General features: G+C 26.3%; 1 long non-coding RNA gene across 1 annotated transcript in view; it reads left to right on the plus strand.

Annotated features, from left to right (window-relative positions):
• The first annotated feature begins 4046 nt into the window (after positions 1 to 4046).
• The window catches only part of LOC145260989 (uncharacterized), a 43973-nt gene continuing 32084 nt past the window's right edge, over positions 4047 to 15935 (plus strand). The window contains exon 1 of the long non-coding RNA XR_013864381.1: positions 4047 to 4332. This is a non-coding gene — a long non-coding RNA (uncharacterized LOC145260989). The remainder of the gene's footprint in view (positions 4333 to 15935) is intronic.

Raw genomic sequence — 15935 nt, forward strand, 5'->3', positions numbered from 1 at the left:
TTTTTTACATTGGCGAGGGGAGGGTGTTTTGAAAAGACACTGTTATAGCGCAAGTGGACATAGTTATATGGAATAAAGACAGTTTTATGGAATAAAGACATTGTTATATCGAATGAGGACATTATTATTTCAGCACAGTAACAAAAAATATATAAGTACCCAAAATTTTATTTTTATTACTAAAACTACAAATTGTTAGGTGAAAGTACAGTTTATTATGCATTTTTCGTATCGTGCTGAAATAATAACTTTTTTTATTTTTTATTTTTTACATTGGCGAGGGGAGGGTGTTTTGAAAAGACACTGTTATAGCGAAAGTGGACATAGTTATATGGAATAAAGACAGTTTTATGGAATAAAGACATTGTTATATCGAATGAGGACATAGTTATATGGAATAAAGGCATAGTTGTATAGAATCAGGACATTATTATATGGACTAAAGACATAGTTATATTGAATAAAGACATAGTTGTATGGAATAAAGACTTAGTTATATGGAATAAGGACATAGTTATATTGAATAAAGACATAGTTATATGGAATAAGGACATAGTTATAGTGAATTAGACATAGTTATATGAAATAAGACATTGTTATTTGGAATAATCAGAGAGAGTATGAACCTTGGTTAAAATGAGTGTCCCTAATGATTGAGGTCTGGCAGAGCTGAGAGGGAGAAACACACAAAATATTTAGGTCTCATGTACGATATGAAAAGAAACTGAAATCTTAGTCATATATTAATCATACCAGTTATTATAGGTGCCACAGGGATTATAAAGAAGAACCTGTAATCCTACCTGACTAATATTCCTGGTGAACCAAGTGCAAAAGAGATCCAGACATTTGCGCTTAATGGAACAGTGAGGATACTAAAAAGAGCTTCTGGTTGGTTTCAATAAAAAGCAAGGGAATGTTGGCAGCTGGTTTTGCTGCCCCATACCTGGCATTACAATCTTCAAAGAAAGAAAATGAAAAAAAACAAAAACAAATAAAACCATTCAATCTCATATTTTATCAGTGTCAGAATTCCTTGCACGTTTCTACAATTAAAGATATGTAAAATAATTGTAGAAACACCATTAACGTCCACTTTCTAGTTTCATATTTTCTTTTATTAGCTAACCACATAGGGGACTTAAAATAAAGTAAACCTTTTATTAAAACAATATAATTCAATAAACATAAAATGAACTCAAGATTATGTTCAGTCAAATCATCATAAGTATTTGAAACTTTACTTTTGTTAATTAAAAATGAACATTTTTATTGTTTATTATTATTATCATCATTATTATTATTATTATTATTATTGTAATATATATTTTTTATGGAAATATCTGTAGGCATAAAACCACTTTTTTATGGAAATATCTGTAGACATAAAGCCACTTGAGGTAAGGAACTAAAATACTACTTCAAGGTCAAAAACTGTCCAAAGATAAGTTTTAGATGGATAGATTCCAACCCAGAAAACAATTCTTCCACCTTTTTCTTAAATACTGATTATGGAATATAAGGGCTAAAAGATAAAAAAGCAACAAGAGTTAAACGGTCGCCATATGTAAATCTAAAGTCCATTTTAAACAATCAAACTATTTTACATCTATGCAAAGAAGTAAATCACATACTTAATTTCGTATATCTACACCTAATTCATGAACAGTTAAAGTAGATTAAATTAAAAAAAAAAATTTATTTGATCGGTGGCCCTCTGGATAAAACGTCCCACTTCAGATGCAATATTTTAAGCAAGCTTTCAGGATTGAAATCTCGCACAAGACACTTGCTTTTGCAATAATGTTCCAGTTATATACAAACCAGTATCGATCCTCATCATAACAATGAAATTTATCACTGGTTCAGGATGAATTATATTTGAGGCACCCCAGAATCGTCACCATATAATGCGTTTCTTGCTCCAAACTATCTGGCAAATATCCAACTCAAGCAATACAATATATCTACACCAATAGCCATAGTTTTCTTTTTTTCTTTTTGTCTTTCATTCTTCGAAATTAGCATCAATATCCTATGTGCATCACATTTTAAGAATATTTCTGGTGTCCAAAATCTTCTGTGTTGCATCTTTTTTCTTATATTTTGCTGTTTTCTTTCCTATAAATTTCAAATTCCTACTTTTTCTTAAGATATACGGCGAACGAAACTAAACTGGTTAATACCTCAATGATTTTATTTCTTTCTATGTTTAATTGTTTTTCTTTTCTGTCTTTTACACGCACACACACACTATATATATATATATATATATATATATATATATATATATATATATATATATATATATGTGTGTGTGTGTGTGTGTGTATATATATAAAAGGATCTTTGTCTCTGTGTGAGTTCGTTCTCTACGGACTCAAAAACGCGCTTGGAATGTATATTTCTGTTTAAAGCACAATTGAACCATGATAGTAGACTTTTTCATTTTAAACTTAAATTCAAGCCATTATGTATAAAAAATAATTTTATGAAATCACCAGTAGATTCTCTACAATTTAATGTAGACTGCAATGTATTTTGAACAAATTCACTGTGAGAGTCATGTGAGCTTCCTCTCAGTGTATCATGATGGATCCCCAACTAGAGCGGGTAGTCAATCGATTTGATTGAAAAAGGGGCGATTTCACTGATTTCGATGACGATAAAAATCTAGGAGTGTGAACATTCATTGATCATCATTCAATCCCGGGCAACATCGGGTTACCCTGCTAGTATATATATATATATATATATATATATATATATATATATATATATATATATATAGTGTTCCAAAAAAATTGACATCATTTTGCAGGTCAACAATTTTGGCAATTTTCGTTGAAGTTACCTCAAATTTTCACAGCTTGTATAGAAACAGTTCAAGATTTTATGTTAATGTTTAATATTTATCCCTTTTTAGGTTGAGAAATGCCGTTCACTTTAAAAGAAAAATCATTTTGCATGTTGGAATATGCTCAAACACATTCACCCAAGACCGTGCAGCATGTCTTCTTTGCAAAATTTGCCAAAAATGCACCAACTAGTAAACAAATTTGGACCTGGCACCAAATATTTAAAGAGGCTGCTTATGCAGGGCTAAAGGATCTGGTTGAGAAAAGAATCACTGCCACTGGAGAATGTTAGCAAAGACATGCTGCAGCATGTTTGGCACGAGTTTGATTACCGACTTGATTATATTGAACATTAGTGAAAATTATGAAATCGGTTATAGAATCTATAGATGTTTGTTTTTCTTTGAAATGTTAACTAATAAAACTTATATTGTTAAACATAAAGTTTGTGCAGTTTCATTAAGATACGCTGAGTAGTTTTCGAGATATTGGCATTTAAAATGATGTCAAGTTTTTGGGGACACCTTATATATATATATATATATATATATATATATATATATATATATATATATATTGGATCCTTTTTCGGGGTCAACGGCCAACTAGTACCGTGTGTAATTGTGTGTATGTATGTGTATGTTGGGGTGGAGAGAGCTCCCGTAAGCCATGATGAAGGCAACGTTTCTAGGAGAAGCAAATCTCTGATTTAAAAAACCATAAAGCGGGTGACCAGTACTCACATTAAGCTGGTTTGCAGTTTAACTTGTTGCTGGCTATCTTGCTCTTGCTTGTTGTTGGATCTAAACATTTTGAACCGCGAGAGAGACTTAGCTGTCGTACAAAGCTAAGACTCTGTAACATCATCTGTGTATAGATACTACCTCAGGCATTTGTATATAAAAATGGTCCTGTGGCGATGGAAGTCATTTTTGGGCTCATGGACTTTAAGTGTCTGAGGGAGTGGCACTCGTCTGATAAGACGTTGCAATCATCATACATATATATATATATATATATATATATATATCATACCAGCACACACATGTGAAGTTTAACAGATGTACATATATATTGATAGAAATATCGAATTATATGACGATAAATGTAAATATTAGCTAATAATTGATTATAAAAAAAATTATGACTTCAACATACGACACTTATTATTCTTTATTATGTCGTTTTGAGTCGCATTATCTATCTATTCAACTTGTCATATAAGATTGTATACAGTCGTCGGATGCATACGTGACGCATTTGTAATGAATTTGTCTGGGATTTTCTATACAGGGGTGGCATCATTTATAGCCGGAAGTTGAATGCATATAAAAGGTTTATTCCTGGTCGATTCTTCACTTATTTTTGAAGTAAATATAACGCACTACCTATATCGAAATGAAAAACACAATGAAAGTTGTCATCTTTTTGTGTGTCATGTTAACTTTAAGCCAAGCTTGGTGGAGGAAAGACGGTAAGTTAATTTTTGATTTGATTTATAATTTTCTGAATTTTTTGTCATTTTTTTTAGTATTTGACATTTAGAATAGTTTGCTTTCGTTTATTTATTTTATAAACTAATTTAATTATTTTAAAATTATTTATTATTTTTATTATATATATATATTTTTTTTATTACTCTGTTACATTGAAAATTAACCTACAAAAAATTTTCAATGTAAAAAGATTATTTATATATTTTTAAAATTCGTCAGCATTCACAAGTCTTAATGTTCGGGTGAGTTTCAGGGTACATTTACAAGGATTTGTTTTTATTTGTTTTTAAAGCAACTCTCTTTCACAAAAGATCATCAAAATTTAATTCCAAAATTAAAAAATGATTTCAAGTATTTGGTTCATTATTAAAATCAATTTTTCTTCCCAAAAGATCATTAACAATTTCGAATTTCAAAACATTTTAAGTTAGTTAACTTCTTTCCAAAGTAATTAATTTATTATTAAAAGCAATCTTCTTAAAAGATCATAGAAAATTTATTTCTAAATTCAGGAAACATTTCCAGCTTTTTTGTTTATAATCAACGTTCTTTCAATATTTAAAACATTTCGGAATATTGGATTTATTATTACAATAATTTTCTTCACAAAAGATCATAAATTTCGAATTAACTCACTTTTATGATGACACTCAGAAAACATTTCCAAGTATTTGGTTCATTATTAAAATTAATCTTTTCAAAAGATCATAAAAATTCATTTTGAATCAATTTACCCTTCAACAATGAAATTCAGAGAGATCCCAAGTTTTTTTCATTTCATAATTAGCTTTCTCTTAAAATTCAGATCATTTTTCCTATAGATTATTACCAAGGTCATTTTGAGTTTAGAAACATTCTAAGTTAATCAACTTTTTTTCAAAGTAATTAGTTTATTAAAAGCAACCCTCTTCTTCACTACAAAGATCATTTCGAATCAATCGATTCCCGCTACACCTCGAAGTTAAATCAGTTAATGAACAATTCTGTATTTTTTAATAGCTTTAAGAAAATTAAAGTTTCGATCATGACGCAACGCCATTAAATTCAACTAGATCAATGTACAAAATCTGTTCTCGTTCAGTGAAGGAGAGATCCTTCTAGACTGAGGATTTTTTTCTTTTTAAGAATTAATTTAATTTTTCGAAAATACTCTTCAATCCACACTTCAGGTACATTTATCATATGGTCTAATTTCAAATAAGCCTTCAATTAAGGAATTTGCTCGAATAATGTTTTCTAAAAAATTATTTAAAAAATTCGGGAAAATTTTACCGTTAGTCAAATAATTTTGTCTTCAAAAAATTCGGAGAGCATTTTAAATATCATGTTCGAATAAAAAATTTACTTAATCATATAATAATTTGTCTTTTACAAATTATTCAAAGAATTCAGGAAAGCACTCCTGTGCTATGTTTGAATAGTTTTCTTTTATTAAAAATTACAAACAATTGAAGACATCATTTAAGTAATTTAAGGAAGTATAAGTAATTTTCTTCTTTAAACTTTGTAAAAAAATCAAAAAAATCCAAGTTAATTCGTGCCTAATTATTCTGCTGGCTTCAACCATACAAGCACAAAAAAGCAAGAGAAAGAGAGGGTGAGGGGGAAGCGAGGCCTTCACTATAACCTTCCACCATAACTCATAAGACATTACGTAATAGCTAAAAAAAAATCGAAATATAACAGCAGACAACCACTTGAGGAAAACAACTAAGGAAAATAACGACTAGACGATAAACAAATATCTAAAAAAAATACTGCTTAAAAGAAATTTAAAAGAAAAAATGGCACACGAATACACAAACGCGAACAAAAAAAATGCACTCAGAACCTTCAAAACCTGGAAAAAAATCTGTCGCACAAAAAAATAAAAAGTTACATACAAAAGATCGATTCAGAATTAAGAAAAAAGGTGTACCACACAAAATAACCCCTAATCATACGAAAAAAAGAGTATTGAAAAAAATAACCTTTCGATTGAAAACAAAGTGAAAAATGTGTCCCTCTACAAAAAAAAAACAAAAAAAAAACAGAGACGAAAAAAATTCTCTCTAATGAATGCAAAAAGATGTGTGTGTGTGTGTGTGTGTGTGTGTGTGTGTGTGTGAGTGCATGTTTCTGTTACATAAAAGAAAAAGAAAAATCAAATCCTTCAACCACCATGCTCAAAAAATAAATTTAAAAGAAAGAAAATAGAATTCCTTATATTTTAATTTGATCTTCGTTATTTTCCTTAGTTGTTTTCGTCAAGTGGTTGGTTGTCTGCTGTTATATTTTCAGTGGATTTCTTGGGTTATGTCAGTGGATTTCGATTTGTCTTGTGGTTGATTTTTGGTGTTGTGTCCGTGGCTTTTTCCGTAGGGTTGTGCTTGTTCCTATACGGGGAACAATCCTGGATTTACGGCAACCAAATGTACACCTATAGACCGGTCACTGGCGTGTGACCGATCCATGTGTTACACTAAATGTCTTGTAAATGGTCCGTGTATGAAGAGCTGTTGATTAGATGTCTTTCTGTCTAGGTGAAGAGAAAAACATACCTGAGATGTTGAGTTTAGCTTGCTCGTTCTTCTCCCAGAAGACGTCTTGTTCCTTGAGGGTTCGACATGGTTGGACTATTCGTCTCCAGGCCCGCTTCATTTATTAATGTAGACATTTAAGGCAGACAGAAAAAACAGCGCACGACACAATCGTAATATATAAGAAATATAATTAACTATTTATTTTTTTACAAGAAAATATTATCATATTTTTACATAAACAATTTACAAATGATAATTAACTTTCACAATTAAAACTAGCTAACCTTAACTAATACTGAGGGAGGAGGCTCCCCCCCTCCTCTCATTTACGGAGAGACAAAAATACGTGCTCACCTCATGGTGGTGGTGGTGTTAACAACCACCACAACCGGGGCACTAAGATATAATGCCACAAGTGAACAAGATATATATATATATATATATATATATATATATATATATATATATATATATATAAAGTAGAATCCTTTTATTTTAACATTTTGTTAGAACGATAAAAAAGTATAATGCAAAAGAGAGTAACTCTTTACTTCTTTGGGCAAAGTTGCCTCCCCCTTGTCCCGTAGCCCTAAACTTTAAATTCTCGCGACTTCAACAACCGGAAGTACGGTGTGGAGGGCAATGACTTTCAAAATGGAGAAGTAAGCATCTGTCCCGTTTCGTTCCTGTTATCATACTTGGACTTCTAACCTTTCATGTAATATGTTTGAATTGTTGTTACGTATGTGTGTGTGTCTTCATAATAAACGTATACCGTCATGTAAGAGCGAGTGGTTTCTTATTTGTTCAAAACTATTCCATTCTTCCATCATCTGCTGCAAAAATGCCCACGAGTAGGCTGGACATCCTGCGGTAAGATATTTTATGTTATATTGATCCCTAACGCGTTCCGTGATATAACACATTTATAAGAGCATCTTAAGAACTAGAGATTGAGCCGACCTGTTGTGAATGGCACCCAGAATCCAACTTTTTGCGATCTGCCTCTTATGGAGTGCAGACATCAACTGATTTACAATTCTTCCCCTGTGAGCTAAAAGGCAACAAGAATGATAGAAAGAAAGTTAGAGAGAGAGAGAGAGAGAGAGAGAGAGAGAGAGAGAGAGAGAGAGAGAGAGAGAGAGAGAGAGAGAGAGAGAGAATTAAAGAAATACTGAAATGTTATTCTAGTAGTCAATTGTGGTGACGGCCAAGCAGGCTTGACCGTTTGCACTTCTGTACCTTGATTACTTTGACTTGCCTGAGATTTCATAAACACCTGTCGACATTTCGTGATGAAAACAACACTGAGTTGATTTTACTTGCTCTCCCCGAGGTCTCTAACATACGTACATAGCGCTTTTAATAGTGGGGAGTACAATTACTCCCTTCAAAAGGGCTCTTTATCATTGTGCCACATTTATATGAAAATATAGAAGTCATAAAACAATTCTGGCTCACTCTAGTGCATAAATAATTGTTCTACAAGAACGTCTTGATGCAAAAGCATCAAGACATTCTTGTAGAACGATTATTTATACACTATTATTAATAGATTATTATACACTATTATAGTAGAACGATTATTTATACACTATTATTAGTAGATTATTATACACTATTATAGTAGAACGATTATTTATACACTATTATTAGTAGATTATTATACACTATTATAGTAGAACGATTATTTATACACTATTATTAGTAGATTAGGTAAATGTTTCGTTTAGGTCAACCTCCGCAATTTTCTTTAAAATGACATTTTTTTTGTGGGGGGGGGGCATTGTCAATATCATAAAAGTGGATCATTCTCGAGGATGGGGGGGGAGTACTTGTTTTTTTTTCCTTCGTGTAAAATTTTGATTGCTTAGGGCGCGCGCGCATGCGCGTAAAAAAATGGCCGCCAAAATTGCCGTGCATAAGGCATTTTTTTCTATCTTGATAACTACTTATCTCTGCAACATTTCAATGCGATTTTCGTATTCAGCATAGTCGAAAACCTATAAATGTCGTCATTTTAAAGAAAATTGTGGAGGTGGACCTAAACGAAACATTTACCGTAGATTATTATACACTATTATAGTAGAACGATTATTTATACACTATTATTAGTACATTATTATGCACTATTATAGTAGAACGATTATTTATACACTATTATTAGTAGATTATTATACACTATTATAGTAGAACGATTATTTATACACTATTATTAGTAGATTATTATACACTATTATAGTAGAACGATTATTTATACACTATTATTAGTAGATTATTATACACTATTATAGTAGAACGATTATTTATACACTATTATTAGTACATTATTATACACTATTATATTAGAACGATTATTTATACACTATTATTAGTAGATTATTATACACTATTATAGTAGAACGATAATTTATACATTATTATTAGTAGATTATTATACACTATTATAGTAGAACGATTATTTATACACTATTATTAGTAGATTATTATACACTATTATAGTAGAACGATTATTTATAGATTATTATTAGTACATTATTATACACTATTATAGTAGAACGATTATTTATACACTATTATTAGTAGATTATTATACACTATTATAGTATAACGATTATTTATACACTATTATTAGTAGATTATTATACACTATTATAGTAGAACGATTATTTATACACTATTATTAATAGATTATTATACACTATTATAGTAGATATATTATTTATACACTATTATTAGTACATTATTATACACTATTATAGTAGAACGATTATTTATACACTATTATTAGTAGATTATTATACACTATTATAGTAGAACGATTATTTATACACTATTATTAGTAGATTATTATACACTATTATAGTAGAACGATTATTTATACACTATTATTAGTAGATTATTATACACTATTATAGTAGAACGATTATTTATACACTATTATTAGTAGATTATTATACACTATTATAGTAGAACGATTATTTATACACTATTATTAGTAGATTATTATACACTATTATAGTAGAACGATTATTTATACACTATTATTAGTACATTATTATACACTATTATAGTAGAACGATTATTTATACATTATTATTAGTACATTATACTACACTATTATAGTAGAACGATTATTTATACACTATTATTAGTAGATTATTATACACTATTATAGTAGAACGATTATTTATACATTATTATTAGTAGATTATTATACACTATTATAGTAGAACGATTATTTATACACTATTATTAGTAGATTATTATACACTATTATAGTAGAACGATTATTTATACACTATTATTAGTAGATTATTATACACTATTATAGTAGAACGATTATTTATACATTATTATTAGTACATTATACTACACTATTATAGTAGAACGACTATTTATACACTATTATTAGTACATTATACTACACTATTATAGTAGAACGATTATTTATACATTATTATTAGTAGATTAATATACACTATTATAGTAGAACGATTATTTATACACTATTATTAGTAGATTATTATACACTATTATAGTAGAACGATTATTTATACACTATTATTAGTAGATTATTATACACTATTATAGTAGAACGATTATTTATACATTATTATTAGTAGATTATTATACACTATTATAGTAGAACGATTATTTATACATTATTATTAGTACGTTATTATACACTATTATAGTAGAACGATTATTTATACACTATTATTAGTAGATTATTATACACTATTATAGTAGAACGATTATTTATACACTATTATTAGTACATTATACTACACTATTATAGTAGAACGATTATTTATACATTATTATTAGTAGATTATTATACACTATTATAGTAGAACGATTATTTATACACTATTATTAGTAGATTATTATACACTATTATTATAGAACGATTATTTATACACTATTATTAGTAGATTATTGTACATTATTATAGTAGAACGATTATTTATACATTATTATTAGTAGATTATTATACACTATTATAGTAGAACGATTATTTATACATTATTATTAGTACGTTATTATACACTATTATAGTAGAACGATTATTTATACACTATTATTAGTAGATTATTATACACTATTATAGTAGAACGATTATTTATACACTATTATTAGTACATTATACTACACTATTATAGTAGAACGATTATTTATACATTATTATTAGTAGATTATTATACACTATTATAGTAGAACGATTATTTATACATTATTATTAGTAGATTATTATACACTATTATAGTAGAACGATTATTTATACACTATTATTAGTAGATTATTATACACTATTATAGTAGAACGATTATTTATACACTATTATTAGTACATTATTATACACTATTATAGTAGAACGATTATTTATACATTATTATTAGTAGATTATTATACACTATTATAGTAGAACGATTATTTATACATTATTATTAGTAGATTATTATACACTATTATAGTAGAACGATTATTTATACACTATTATTAGTAGATTATTATACACTATTATAGTAGAACGATTATTTATACATTATTATTAGTACGTTATTATACACTATTATAGTAGAACGATTATTTATACACTATTATTAGTACATTATTATACACTATTATAGTAGAACGATTATTTATACACTATTATTAGTAGATTATTATACACTATTATAGTAGAACGATTATTTATACACTATTATTAGTACATTATTATACACTATTATAGTAGAACGATTATTTATACACTATTATTAGTAGATTATTATACACTATTATAGTAGAACGATTATTTATACACTATTATTAGTAGATTATTATACACTATTATAGTAGAACGATTATTTATACACTATTATTAGTAGATTATTATACACTATTATAGTAGAACGATTATTTATACACTATTATTAGTACATTATTATGCACTATTATAGTAGAACGATTATTTATACACTATTATTAGTAGATTATTATACACTATTATAGTAGAACGATTATTTATACACTATTATTAGTAGATTATTATACACTATTATAGTAGAACGATTATTTATACACTATTATTAGTAGATTATTATACACTATTATAGTAGAACGATTATTTATACACTATTATTAGTACATTATTATACACTATTATATTAGAACGATTATTTATACACTATTATTAGTAGATTATTATACACTATTATAGTAGAACGATTATTTATACATTATTATTAGTAGATTATTATACACTATTATAGTAGAACGATTATTTATACACTATTATTAGTAGATTATTATACACTATTATAGTAGAACGATTATTTATACATTATTATTAGTACATTATTATACACTATTATAGTATAACGATTATTTATACACTATTATTAATAGATTATTATACACTATTATAGTAGATATATTATTTATACACTATTATTAGTACATTATTATACACTATTATAGTAGAACGATTATTTATACACTATTATTAGTACATTATTATACACTATTATAGTAGAACGATTATTTATACACTATTATTAGTACATTATTATACACTATTATAGTAGAACGATTATTTATACACTATTATTAGTAGATTATTATACACTATTATAGTAGAACGATAATTTATACATTATTATTAGTAGATTATTGTACACTATTATAGTAGAACGATTATTTATACACTATTATTAGTAGATTATTATACACTATTATAGTAGAACGATTATTTATACACTATTATTAGTACATTATTATACTCTATTATATTAGAACGATTATTTATACACTATTATTAGTAGATTATTATACACTATTATAGTAGAACGATAATTTATACATTATTATTAGTAGATTATTATACACTATTATAGTAGAACGATTATTTATACACTATTATTAGTAGATTATTATACACTATTATAGTATAACGATTATTTATACACTATTATTAGTAGATTATTATACACTATTATAGTAGAACGATTATTTATACACTATTATTAATAGATTATTATACACTATTATAGTAGATATATTATTTATACACTATTATTAGTACATTATTATACACTATTATAGTAGAACGATTATTTATACACTATTATTAGTACATTATTATACACTATTATAGTAGAACGATTATTTATACATTATTATTAGTACATTATACTACACTATTATAGTAGAACGATTATTTATACACTATTATTAGTAGATTATTATACACTATTATAGTAGAACGATTATTTATACACTATTATTAGTAGATTATTATACACTATTATAGTAGAACGATTATTTATACACTATTATTAGTAGATTATTATACACTATTATAGTAGAACGATTATTTATACACTATTATTAGTAGATTAGGTAAATGTTTCGTTTAGGTCCACCTCCGCAATTTTCTTTAAAATGACATTTTTTTTGTGGGGGGGGGGGCATTGTCAATATCATAAAAGTGGATCATTCTCGAGGATGGGGGGGAGTACTTGTTTTTTTTTCCTTCGTGTAAAATTTTGATTGCTTAGGGCGCGCGCGCATGCGCGTAAAGAAATGGCCGCCAAAATTGCCGTGCATAAGGCATTTTTTTCTATCTTGATAACTACTTATCTCTGCAACATTTCAATGCGATTTTCGTATTCAGCATAGTCGAAAACCTATAAATGTCGTCATTTTAAAGAAAATTGTGGAGGTGGACCTAAACGAAACATTTACCGTAGATTATTATACACTATTATAGTAGAACGATTATTTATACACTATTATTAGTACATTATTATGCACTATTATAGTAGAACGATTATTTATACACTATTATTAGTAGATTATTATACACTATTATAGTAGAACGATTATTTATACACTATTATTAGTAGATTATTATACACTATTATAGTAGAACGATTATTTATACACTATTATTAGTAGATTATTATACACTATTATAGTAGAACGATTATTTATACACTATTATTAGTACATTATTATACACTATTATATTAGAACGATTATTTATACACTATTATTAGTAGATTATTATACACTATTATAGTAGAACGATTATTTATACATTATTATTAGTAGATTATTATACACTATTATAGTAGAACGATTATTTATACACTATTATTAGTAGATTATTATACACTATTATAGTAGAACGATTATTTATACATTATTATTAGTACATTATTATACACTATTATAGTAGAACGATTATTTATACACTATTATTAGTAGATTATTATACACTATTATAGTATAACGATTATTTATACACTATTATTAGTAGATTATTATACACTATTATAGTAGAACGATTATTTATACACTATTATTAATAGATTATTATACACTATTATAGTAGATATATTATTTATACACTATTATTAGTACATTATTATACACTATTATAGTAGAACGATTATTTATACACTATTATTAGTAGATTATTATACACTATTATAGTAGAACGATTATTTATACACTATTATTAGTAGATTATTATACACTATTATAGTAGAACGATTATTTATACACTATTATTAGTAGATTATTATACACTATTATAGTAGAACGATTATTTATACACTATTATTAGTAGATTATTATACACTATTATAGTAGAACGATTATTTATACACTATTATTAGTAGATTATTATACACTATTATAGTAGAACGATTATTTATACACTATTATTAGTACATTATTATACACTATTATAGTAGAACGATTATTTATACATTATTATTAGTACATTATACTACACTATTATAGTAGAACGATTATTTATACACTATTATTAGTAGATTATTATACACTATTATAGTAGAACGATTATTTATACATTATTATTAGTAGATTATTATACACTATTATAGTAGAACGATTATTTATACACTATTATTAGTAGATTATTATACACTATTATAGTAGAACGATTATTTATACACTATTATTAGTAGATTATTATACACTATTATAGTAGAACGATTATTTATAAATTATTATTAGTACATTATACTACACTATTATAGTAGAACGATTATTTATACACTATTATTAGTACATTATACTACACTATTATAGTAGAACGATTATTTATACATTATTATTAGTAGATTAATATACACTATTATAGTAGAACGATTATTTATACACTATTATTAGTAGATTATTATACACTATTATAGTAGAACGATTATTTATACACTATTATTAGTAGATTATTATACACTATTATAGTAGAACGATTATTTATACATTATTATTAGTAGATTATTATACACTATTATAGTAGAACGATTATTTATACATTATTATTAGTACGTTATTATACACTATTATAGTAGAACGATTATTTATACACTATTATTAGTAGATTATTATACACTATTATAGTAGAACGATTATTTATACACTATTATTAGTACATTATACTACACTATTATAGTAGAACGATTATTTATACATTATTATTAGTAGATTATTATACACTATTATAGTAGAACGATTATTTATACACTATTATTAGTAGATTATTATACACTATTATAGTAGAACGATTATTTATACACTATTATTAGTAGATTATTGTACATTATTATAGTAGAACGATTATTTATACATTATTATTAGTAGATTATTATACACTATTATAGTAGAACGATTATTTATACATTATTATTAGTACGTTATTATACACTATTATAGTAGAACGATTATTTATACACTATTATTAGTAGATTATTATACACTATTATAGTAGAACGATTATTTATACACTATTATTAGTACATTATACTACACTATTATAGTAGAACGATTATTTATACATTATTATTAGTAGATTATTATACACTATTATAGTAGAACGATTATTTATACATTATTATTAGTAGATTATTATACACTATTATAGTAGAACGATTATTTATACACTATTATTAGTAGATTATTATACACTATTATAGTAGAACGATTATTTATACACTATTATTAGTACATTATACTACACTATTATAGTAGAACGATTATTT

The sequence above is a fragment of the Euprymna scolopes genome, chromosome 37 (assembly GCF_053919585.1).
Source record: "Euprymna scolopes isolate OS-2025 chromosome 37, ASM5391958v1, whole genome shotgun sequence".
NCBI lineage: Eukaryota > Metazoa > Mollusca > Cephalopoda > Sepiida > Sepiolidae > Euprymna > Euprymna scolopes.